Genomic DNA, 12,672 nt, shown 5'->3' with positions numbered 1-12,672 from the left:
GGAAAGATAAAACTGAATGGTAAAATTGTGGAAGTGGTTAAAAGTTTCAAGTACTTGGGAAGTGTGATCACAGAAGATGGAAAAATAACCAAGGAAATTGGGAAAAGAATACAACAAGCAAACAGCTTCTACCAGAGTGTAAGGGGTATTTTGTGGAACCAAGATGTCCCAAAGAAATGTAAGAAAGTATTACACTTAAGAAAATGGAAATTGCAACACCATGAAGGCATTGGTCATTTGTGTTGATTTTCAAGATATGGAACGATGCCATGTAGGTATGTAAATGATCAAAGTTTCAGACCCATTGAATTGTTGCTACAGGTCTCCTCACCTGATTGGTCGCGGAGGAATCAACTCCAGTATACGGACTCTGGTGTAGTGTAGTTGACTTGCAGTCTGTGCAGTGAAGTGTTCCCCGTCAAACATGCCTCGACAACAGAGAAGAGCACACTATCAACAACTGTCGCCGTTTGAGAGGGCTCAGATAATTGGGCTGCGTGAGGCTGGATTATCGCTAAGGACTGTCGCTGCACATGTTGGCAGACAGACATCTACAGTACAACGTGTATGGCAGCAGTGGTCAAATGAAGGTACCCACACTCGTAGACCTGGCACAGGCTCAGCGCGACGGACAACTGTGAGAGAGGATCGCCGCATCATTCGAATGGCCCAGATGGAACCCCATGCAACAGCAGCACAAATTCGAGCAGCTGTGGTACCCCACGTTACACAACAAACAGTTGGTAATCGCCTGCGTGCAGCTGGCTTACGAGCCCGTGTCCCTGCAGAAGGTGTTCCATTGACCCCACAATAGCGACGTGTAAGGCTGTCGTGGTGTCGAGAAAGATCAACGTGGGTCGACGAATGGCATAGGGTCGTCTTTAGTGATGAATCACGCTCCTGTCTTGCCCGCAGTGATCGCCGGAATCGTGTGCGCCGACGTACCGGGGAGAGGGGCCACCCAGATCTTATTGTCAAGAGGCACACAGGGCCAACACCAAGCATTATGGTCTGGGGAGCTATTGGCTTTAATGTGAAATCACAATTAGTGCTTGTTGAGGGCACTATGACTGCTCGACAATACGTTGATAGGGTATTCAATCCAGTGGTTGTCCCTGTGATGGTGAACATTGCTAATGGGATGTTTCAGTAAGACAATACCCGGGTTCACACTGCATACATCTCCAGAGAAGCTCTCCACGACATCACAACCTTAGAATGGCCCGCCAGATCCCCGGACCTCAGTCCTATCGAGCATGTGTGGGACATGATGGGTCAACAACTGGCCAACCGTCCTCAGCCACCCACAACTCTGGAACAACTGACCCGTGCAGTACAGCAAGCGTGGGCCACAATTCCTCGCCTTATTGACTCCATGCCTCGACGAATTCATCATTGTATTGCAGCTCATGGTGGGCACATCCTGTATTGATTGTTGTCCAAACTTGCGGTCAGAGGGCCTTGAAAGTGTAATCATCGAATTACAACCGAACACTCGTCCTGCATGTTCATTTGCAGCAATGTAGCACCACTCCTTCTCGTTGTTGCAATTTCCATTTTCTTCAGTGTATATTCAACCTATTATGAACCCATACTAATCTATGCAGCTGGATCGTGGACTACAACAAAACGAGAGGAGAGTAGAATACAGGCAGCGGAGATGAAATTCCTAAGAGGTATCGAGGGCAAGACCAGAAAGGATAGAATTAGAAATGAAGGGATAAAAGGACAGGAATCTTAAAACTTCAAGACAGGATAGACACAACAAAGCTAAAGTGGTATGGGCATATGATGAGAATGGGAGAAGAGAATGTTCCAAAAAATGCTTTTTCAGAGAAGTTAACAGGAAAGAGACCACGAGGAAGACCCCAAAAGAGGTGGACAGATTCAGTGTGGGAGTGCATAGAGAAGAGGGGAGGAAAACCAGAAGATGTACTTAAAAACGAAGAGTGGTGGAGAGGCAGGCAGCGATGGAGGTCCTTGATCCACAACCCGACCTGGGAAGCTGGAAACGGGAAATGAAGATTATGATGACCTCTTGAGATGTGGGGAATATTGATGTATGATGTAGAAATCGCTGATGAAGAGAGTTAGGGCTCCTGAAACACGTACAAGTGAAACATTGTATAAAATTAGATATTGATATTACATTGACAGGGCGGACCAAACAATCACCTATCACTAAGGGACTGAAAGGGGTCAAATTTGTCTCAGTTTCATCCTTGGCTTGACAATATGAAAGTGACCGAGGTATAAGCGATGCTAGTAATACCATTCCTTATGCGGCCAGTCCTTGTTATGGATGGTGTGAAAATAACGCTCATAGGGTCGGTTGGTGCATGCATTTCAGTAGGCTTGGCAGGCTAATATGCAATAGCAACATCTGGCTCGGTGAGGAAAGCAACGGGAAACTACCTCACCCCTCGTTTCCCTAGTACGCCTAGTACGCCTCTTCAGTGATGCCTAGGCTATCTATGACAGATGTTGGCGGAGCTCTGGTGGACCAAACCAGCCTTCGGGCTAAGTACACAACGTTTATTATTATTATTATTATTATTATTATTATTATTATTATTATTATTATTATTATTATTATTATTATTATTATTATTATTATTAAACTATACATATGGTAAGTTCAATTAAAAGATTTAAACCTATAAGGAGCTGCAGTAAGAGTGAACACAAAAGAATGAGGCTCAAATTGTGTTGGAAATCTTTTTCCTAGAAAGGCAACAATTGCAGATATGAAGAAATTCTATGGCATCTTACTTCCAACATTCAATGCTTCTTTCTACAAACATGGAAAAGTCCCTCTTCGATTTTATTCTAATTTTGTCTTCTAATGTTTATTTAGGATCAGTGGAACATCCAAGCTAACTCTAGATCCTGGCCAGATGCCCCTCTTGCCGACATGTGCTAGTGCACTTTCCACTTGGGAAAGTCACTGAAATTTGAACAAGGGGCATTTAGGCTAGGAGTCGACATGTATCAGTGCCTCTATTAATATACGAAATTACCGAGCTCAATAGCTGCAGTCGCTTAAGTGCGGCCAGTATCCAGTATTCGGGAGATAGTAGGTTCGAACCCCACTGTCGGCAGCCCTGAAAATGGTTTTCCGTGGTTTCCCATTTTCACACCAGGTAAATGCTGGGGCTGTACCTTAATTAAGGCCACGGCCGCTTCCTTCCCACTCCTAGCCCTTTCCTGTCCCATCGTCGCCGTAAGACCTATCTGTGTCGGTGCGACGTAAAACAACTAGCAAAAAAAATATATATACGAAATTTATGTTGAAACCAGCTGGTATGCGTAGAAAGAAGTGTTATGATTATCATCATCATCATTATTATTATTATTATTATTATTATTATTATTATTATTATTATTATTATTATTATTTGGTATGAATTGTTACTAGGTTTGTTTTTACTTCATATTGGGGAAGAGACTTGGTATCTTTCTCCATTGCTTGATGGCACCCAACAACGTGAGGGCTACTAGCATGCTATGTAGGATCAATGCATCATTGTAACTATGACCTTCCTAGATAGTTTATTTGTTGCTGCTGCTCCCTGTTTTTTAACGCGTTCATAGTAATAGAAACAAATACTATATACATAAGCACAATTAATTTACATGTAAACAGAAGCAGGCAACTTCTAGAGCATTGAGTGTTGTCAGAAATAGACCTGCAGGGTTGGCAGTTGCTCCATGGTCTGGGGCTCTCTAGTCACAGTTGGCCATACGTGTTTGGAAGACCCACTTCATTTGGATCTGCCAACTTACGCACAGAGAGATAACACATCTAACTGTGATCCACTTCTTTTCATGCCCAGGGGAAAGATTTTTCTAAATTCTAGGGCCTGTTTTGGCTATCAACAACTTGCAACTTCCACAGGAGTGCTTGCTCCTTTTTGCAAGATGGTGTTGGATTTCAGGAAGCTTTCTCTGGACGTCAGTCCCTAGGTATGCGCTAGATCAGTGGTATTCATACTTTTCGGTTGACATACCCCCAAAATCCATTTGTTTTACTTTCGTACCCCCGAAGTACGATTATACCAGAAATAAATGATTGTTGCTGGATGCCGAATAATCTATATATATAAAATAAGAGTTTTGTCTGTACATTGCTCAGAATTTGAAAAGAATGGTATTTCTGTATCGGTCATGTCCATAGTAACAAGGAAATGCAATTTTTACTTTTCCGTAATTTCTGTCTGTCTGTCTGTCTGTCTGTCTGTCTGTCTGTCTGTCTGTCTGTCTGTCTGTCTGTCTGTCTGTCTGTCTGTCTGTCTGTCTGTCTGTCTGTCTGTCTGTCTGTCTGTCTGTCTGTCTGTCTGTCTGTCTGTCTGTCTGTCTGTATGTAATGTATGTATGTATGTATGTATGTAATGTATGTATGTAATGTATGTATGTATGTATGTAATGTATGTATGTATGTATATACATGCATCACGATAAAACGGCTGAAGAGAATTTAATGAAAATCGGTATGTGAAGTCGGGGGATGAGCCTCTACAATCTAGGCTATAAATAATTTTATTCACGCTGAGTGAAATGGTAGTTTAGGGGAAGGCCTAAAATTTTATTCTCAAATATTTATATTATTAGTGGTCCTATCGATAAATACTGCATAACGAAAGTTATATAGAATTAAATTTCTGATCATTTATGTCATACATCGTTACCGTACCGGCTTTGATAACACAGATATTCATGAAATTGTATTTTTGTTGCTAAGTCCATATCAACGCCGAGCTACGAGAAAATGGGTTAACAGAATTTAATGAAAGTCAGTATATAGAGTCGGAGAATAAGAAAATACAGTCTAAGTTGTAAACAATTTTATTCACCCTGGATGAAATTGTAGTTTAGGGGAAGGCGGCTAAAATTTAAGTTTTAAATAGCTATGTTATTGGTCCTGTTGAAAAGTACTACATAACAAAAGTTATAGAGAATACAATTTCCTACCATTTATGTTTTATTCATTTCTACCATAGCGACGATAATAAGAGTGGTATTTCAGAGTCGGAGAAAACTAAATGTACAGGCCTACAATATTGAAAGCGCATAACATTGTTATCAACAATAACATTACATTGACCATTGTTTGTTGTGTTGTTCTTTGTCTCTTATGCTGCAGCTCAATTCAGATAGGATTACTGCTGCGTACCGAGTATAACAGCCTGACTGAATATTGGCGGGAAATAGCTGGGGAGTTGCAAAACTTTCTTCTTTAGCATGCCATTCCTCTGGTTCATACATTTTCTGATACTGCCGGTTCGTAACAAACTGGTTCATCATAGTGTAGTGAACTGAGATTTTCCGACTCATCGGGTACTCCTAGGAAACATATTAGTAAAAGGGTATAGTTTTTGCCCTGGGAGTCTCCACTATTCGACACCCACGCCCGGCCGAAATAAGACGAAGTGTGTTCACTGATCACGGCTGTCTGGGCTGGTCATTCCAGCTCTGGAACTTTGGACTGTTAGATCGGCAGTGTAGTACTGTTCGTTGAAAGTGAGAAAATGTGTGCTTTTTCAATTGATCGAGTATTTCATATGAAAGCATTGCTTTTAATCGCTATTCGATCCCTACTCTGACGCGCTGGTTTGAATGAGCAGTGTGCATACTTAAGGCAGCGGCTCACTTAGTATTAGAAGTAGTAATAGTAGTACAGTATGACATGGTCTAGAATAACAATTTAGGCCTATTCCAAATTGTAGCACCACAATTCACTAAATAACTCAAAATTCAACCCTGAAAAGAGCCTTTTCTTAAGAAAAACTTCTTCCTCTTCACTTTAATTAAATTCTATATTCATTTGATTCCAAATTAGCATTGAAGAGGGGATTTCTCCTCTGGCTTGGAGGAAAAATTTACCTCCAAGTCTGATAGATTTTTCCACCGCCCGTGTAGTGAACTGAGATTTCACGACTCATTGGGTACTCCTAGGAAACAGATTAGTAAAAGGGCATAGTTTTTGCCATGGGAGTCTCCACTATTCGACACCCCCACCCGGCCGAAATAAGACTAAGTGTGTTCACTGATCACGGCTGTCTGGGCTGGTCATTCCAGCTCTGGAACTTTGGACTGTTAGATCGGCAGCGTAGTACGGTTCATTAAAAGTGAGAACATGTGTGGTTTTTCAATTGATCGCGTATTTCATATGAAAGCATTGCTTTTAATCGCGCCATTCCTACTGACGTCATTGTAATGACCTATGTTCATTTCAATTGGCAAACTATTAAGACGGTTTTTCTGAGAATGTAAAGAGGCAGGTGGAGAGTGAATGTCTGCCGTTATAATGAAAACTCCCCAATTGTGACTGATGGTAGGCAAGAGGTCCTACCATTACAATGAAAATTCCATAACCCAGTTTTCATATGAGAATAGATGTTTGGTGACTGACCCGTCGCGTTTCTAGGGTAACGTTAAGTGCTATGTAATTTAATACAATCTTGCTCACAACATGTACACTACCTAACGTAGAATTCTGTATTCAATGTAGAATTCCGTAGCGAAGCACGGGTACATCAGCTAGTATTAACTATAATAATCATCATCATCATCTTCTGCAGCTTATCCCGCTTGCTCAGGGTCCCTGCACGCACTGAGAAATGAATGACTTGTGGCCGGAGATTTAAGATCGCATGTCCTTCCTTACACAATAGGGTTTTCAACTGTATATCACACCTCCAGGAATCGAACCATGCTCACTGGGGTGACAGCCACACAACTAAGCTGCTACACCACCCTTTTCCCCAATAATAACACTGATATTATATTATATATAGCCCATATCATCACTGGACAAAGAAAACCTCGTAAATTCCTAATCAAAGGGAGGTACAAACTGACACACATTTTAGAAGGAATAGTTCGAAAAAGAAACTGTGTTGGTAAACAAAAACACTAAATCAAAACAAGATAGAAGCCACAACTTATTTCTGAATTCTCACTGAAAACAGAAGCTATGATAAATTTGCACTTTTAAATACATTTCCTGAAGGATCAACTGATACTCCTTCTTAAACACTTTTCTTTCACTTTAACAATTCTCAGAATACTTACCTTTGACAACCGATGGAGATGCATCAGTAACCATTAGAAATTTGATGCACCCTTGCTCTCTCAACTTATAAGCTCTAAAACATATCCATCATTTTACGATTTTTCGGTATAACAGAGAAAATTTATGAGTGCAAAATTTTTATTTGATCAAAATTTATTTTCATTAGATAACAGTGAAAAAGTTTTTTTTTTTTTTTTTTTTTTTTTTTTTTAAATTTTGTAACGACGCTTGTGAACACGTATTAAGTAAGAAGAGATTACCCGCTTCAGAAAATATATCATCGGAATGCCAGTCGAAAACTCCGTGGTCTGGATGTGAACCACTAACCTATAGCGTACATGTGTATACAGTGATGTTGATTGCTAGAGATATTGCGTGTATGGTCTCCATTAATGAAGCTCGCCGTTCACTTGTTGCTCCTCACATTCACCAATTCGATTATCACCTTTCCTGATCAAATTTTCTTAATACAGCACCCCAGTGACGTCAGCCAGAAACTGTGAAGAGTGCTCTTGGTGCTGGAAAGTCGAGGTGTTTGTCAGCTCCTATTTCTTAAAGCTGTGCTTTCTCGAGAACTGCAAGAATTAGTTGTATGGTCATCCCATTTGATGAAAATGGTTTTCCGTGGTTTCCCATTTTCACACCAGGCAAATGCTGGGGCTGTACCTTAATTAAGGCCACGGCCGCTTCCTTCCAACTCCTAGGCCTTCCCTATCCCATCGTTGCCATAAGACCTTTCTGTGTCGGTGCGACGTAAAGCCCATAGCATCCCATTTGATGTTCATAATGGATCTAAGTTTTACTTCATGAAAGCGTTCCAGTTTCTTGATCTCCTGGTGGTATAGGATCCCGTTTTCACACCCTTAAAGTAACCTAGAGAAAACAACAGCTTGGTACACCATTATTTTCATCGTAATTTTTTGATCTTTGTTCTGGTATACTCGATGTTAGAGATGTCCAAAGGCCCCATAGGCAGCCTGCATTCTGTTCTTCACGTCCTTCTCAGAGGCACAGTGCACTGAGAGAATACTTAAAGCTAACAATTTTGCTATTCATAACATTTGAACTGCGAATGGTTCCCAAACATATCTAACTTAACATTAGTTCCAAATGGTAAAAAAAAAAAAAAAAAAAAAAAACAACACCTATCAACATTAAGGATGATTTACTCAATATCATAATCATTTATGGCATTAATTATATATATATATATATGAGGCGTCTAGTACCAAACCGGCCAAGTCACAAAATTTACGAAAATGAGTTCAGGTTATCAATTTGAAGTAGAAGTATAGCACTATCAAGTGAAACAAGAATATGCTTTAAAATTGCCCATGTCTTCATGTTACAGAGCACTGAATTCTCGGTTGTGCAACAGAATGGGCCAAGTCATGCAGGCAGTGAATTCATAACCGGCCATGTCATGTTGCAGCATTATTGTCTGGAATCTTGTGTTGTTACATTATGCAACAATGTAATAATATCAGTAGGCAAAATCGTTCCTTATATTCTGTGAAGTCATAATATTTTTTATTTTGTTTGTTTGCAACAATGATTTACGTATTCACAGGCTTCTTACCGTCAATTGCGCGAAAGCAATCCTCTTTCCTGTGTGCTGGTATCTTGTCATTATTGTGTAGTGTAACGAGTATATTTTTCCGAGTGGTAAACTGAAAAATTGATTTTCATACCTTGTCTTACAAAATGGAAACATCAATAGATGAAACCCCCCAGATCAAGTCCAAGAAAGCAAATAAGAGATACATCACAGTGGAAATCACAACAATGAAAGCGAGAGAGGTAAGAATAATATTTTATTTGACTACAGATTATCAAAGTTTCTCGCATAAAATTCTTTTCATGTAAAAGGTGAGGTATTTTACAATAATGATCTTGGGAAGTACCAAAGTCCGTGTAAAAGTGAAAATCGCTGGCTCAAATGACACTTCACACAGTGATCAAAGGCATTACTCTTCCTGTCTCTAAAACAAAAGACATAAAAAATCTCCTGCAGAACCACTTTGGCTCAACACGGCAAGATCATCCATCATTGCAGTTTTATAAAACTATAATATTAACAAGTGAAACAGCTTTCACTGGTCATGAGAGTTCCAACACCATCTCTCAAGTCTGCATCAATAGTCCATGTGAAATGTCAGACATTGAATTATAAATAATAGCAAATTGAAGACTTAAAACAAGAATAAAACTAGTATGTGTGAACAGTACCATTCTTATTAATGATTCTATTAATATAAGTCACTATTATTGCTGATCATTATCTTTTACTGTGTTCAAGATCTAAATGACCTACAAACCTTTAGTGAGAGAAATCCTATTTTGTATTCTCAGTTTTCTGATGTTCTTCTTCATATATTATTATCCCATTTATGCTGAAATGCTTTTTTTTAAATATTGCAATAAAGAAAAATAATTACAATATCAATTTATTTTCATTTAATTGCCTTTTTCACAAGGTTTTGGAATTTAAATTGAATACAGTTTTAGAAAAAAGCTTAAAATTATACAAAATTGCAATAAAAATGGCCAAGTCAAAATTTATATTAACAGAGAAGATGGGTTCATTATGAGTCAGATTTCTCAAAACAGCAGAACTTATATAAGGATACAACTATGAAAAAAAAATCTTTTGTGACCATCATTGCTTTGTCTCGACAAGTTTTTCATCCATATTGAAAAATATGACTTCAGTGACTTGGCCGGTTTTGATACTAGACGCCTCATATATATAAGCTAAATATCACTCACTGATCACTTTATCTCCAGATCCAATAGACCTAGAAAGCTGAAATTAAGAACTCTTGCCCTTGAGGTACACTAAGAAAGGATAATTCAAAATTCAGCTCCTGTCCTAGATAGCCCCTTTGCCACAACAGCACAGGCTAACACAGGCGAAAATATTGCAGGAAGAAAATATTCTGTGAGACAAGTTCAAAGTGCTCACTCTCAGTGTGTCTCATTTACAGTACTACGATCAAATTTGCTTCTGCGTGCTCTCTCATTTACAATGTGATCAGACAGCTTTATACTCTTCACTCATTTTGGTCACAACACTATAATGGTTCTACCAGGCATTTCTAGAGCTCATGTATACATAGTACCTGTAACTCATAGCTGACTCTATTTCCCTTTTCTTTTCCATAGCTATCTTCTGTACCTCAAAAAGCACAGACAAGCTTCTGTGTGCAGCAGTCTCATTTACAGCAGAACGGTCAGACCTACTTCTGCATTCTATCATACAGCTAATTGAAGTGAATTTTATTTGTCATATAAGTCTTCTTATCTCCTCTTCTTCTTTTATTTTATTCTTAATACTTTCCGCCTTTCCTTTTGATCACAAGGCTATAGTTTTTCTACCAGATTTTCCTTTCTGTTTACATACAGCTCCTCTACCAGGTGAATCACATACAGGTCAGTGTGTTGGGTTGTGTAATGTGTTGGACATTTGAGAATTGCTCTTCTATGAGTAAAGATCCAAACTAGGACAACTTAAATATCTAATCTATGTTGTGCTGATCAATGTATTACAGAAAACGACAAACCTTATAATGTTAATTTCTATTAAAACAAATTGCGTGGAAGTTTTCATGACCTGGATATCTTCTATTGGTTGGATGGTTTACTTTCTATCTTTGTTTTGTGCACTGACATCATTACGTCCACAGAGAACACCAATAGGACAGAGACACATATTACCATTATGAATTTGTTTATTTTTCTCTGGTGGAGACGAATATTGCTGTTATGACTTTGTTTACATTTCCCTACCTGTTTAACTGAGTTTGTAAGGAACACGTTTCAGTTTATATAGAGTCACTGCAATGGAGAGGCATAGGTTTTTGAATGAGGAACTTACAGATCCTAATTTATGGTGAATGTCATTGTAATCAAAGACAAGCAGCAAAGATATATGCTTAATGCTTTCCTGATAGGATACATCCATGTCAGGGGTATTTCCAATTAGTTTGTTCGCAACTATGGAATACTGGCAATTTACACAATACGACTAGACAGTGTCAGCAAAGGCAAACCTCACCTGTGCAAGTGGCGGCTGAACGGGAAGCATTAGAAGAGAACCCACATACAAGCATGAGACAAAAATGCAACAGTAAAAGGTCTTTTTACAGTCGAAGGTACATAGAATAATTGAACTGACCCTGCAGTGGCATCCGTACAAACGCCAAACCACAAGTCTGAATCCTGGAGATCCATCCCATCGGTTGTCATTGGATATTCAATCATGTTACTGTAAATAAAGTGCAAAATGACCCATTTTCAAGAACATACTTTAGACAACTGAGTGCACTTTTCGTAGAGATGGGTGCATAAATCAATGATATGAACACCATTATGCACCACACAATCCACATTGCAGAAAAGAGGTGCATGTCCAGAATGACTTTACAGTGAATGTGTGGGTTGGTATCATAGGAAATAGGGTACTAGGCCCTGAGATCAACCAAGGAAACATCAATGGACACTTTTATGCTCGCTTCCTTGAAGAAAGACTCCCTGTTCTGTTGGAAAAGATTCCATTGGCAGGTTGGCCTAATTTGTGGTACCAGTAGGATGGACACCCTGCACATACATATCTTATTGCCCATGCAGCTCTCGATCGACTGTATCAAGATAGATGGATTGGTCTCCATGGTCCACAACAATGGTCTTCGCGATCTCCTGATATGATTCCAATGGACTACTTCTTACACAGTTATATGCAGGATCATGTTTATCAAGATCTCCCAGTGGACAGAAATGATCCGATACAGAGAATTAGAATTGAATTTGAATTAGTAACTCCAGAAACACTTTTTTGAGTGTGCGAATCCTTCAAGAGACGGGTAACGATATGTCTTGAGAGCAAAGGTGACCAATTTGAACATTTAATATTTTTTTAAAAAATCAACTGAACTCTACTATACCGGTACTATACACTTATTATTATTATTATTATTATTATTATTATTATTATTATTATTATTATTATTATTATTTGTTTCCTTGATACCTTGTCAAATAAAGATGTTCGAAATAATGAAGAATTACCCTTGATTCCAAGTGTTTGCTTTGAGCAAGTAGACACGTCACAATTTCTGCATTGTTGAAACTCTTTGGAACAAACAAAACATTTTGAGTGATTGGTATAGAGAATAATACAATTTTCTGCATTTAAGGGTCTAACTGTTTGAGGAAAAGAGTATGAGGATGTTTCAGACAACCTGGAATGGTTTTGTTTCATTCAATGGGGTTTACACCATAGCCATAGAAATGAAATTCTCAAACACCCAACACATTAGGCAGCCCAACTCGCTGACCTGTATGCAAGTGATCCGCCCTGTATACTGTAGTTCCTGTTTCTCATAGCTGACTCTTATTTTCCTTTCATTTTCCGTCATAGGAGTCGTTAGGTCCTACTGACAGCATAATGGTACGGGTCCTGCATTTTCTATTCCCTGTCTTAATGTACGGCACTGACTCTCTGGCACTTCAGGTGTGGGTTAGTGTCGTACAGCACATTTGTAACAACTGGCACCCACAACTGTTTCAAGCATTTACTATGATGCCATGTGGAAACA

Source organism: Anabrus simplex, chromosome 1 (genome assembly GCF_040414725.1).
Source record: "Anabrus simplex isolate iqAnaSimp1 chromosome 1, ASM4041472v1, whole genome shotgun sequence".
In the NCBI taxonomy this organism is placed as follows: domain Eukaryota; kingdom Metazoa; phylum Arthropoda; class Insecta; order Orthoptera; family Tettigoniidae; genus Anabrus; species Anabrus simplex.
This window is presented reverse-complemented; position numbering follows the sequence as displayed.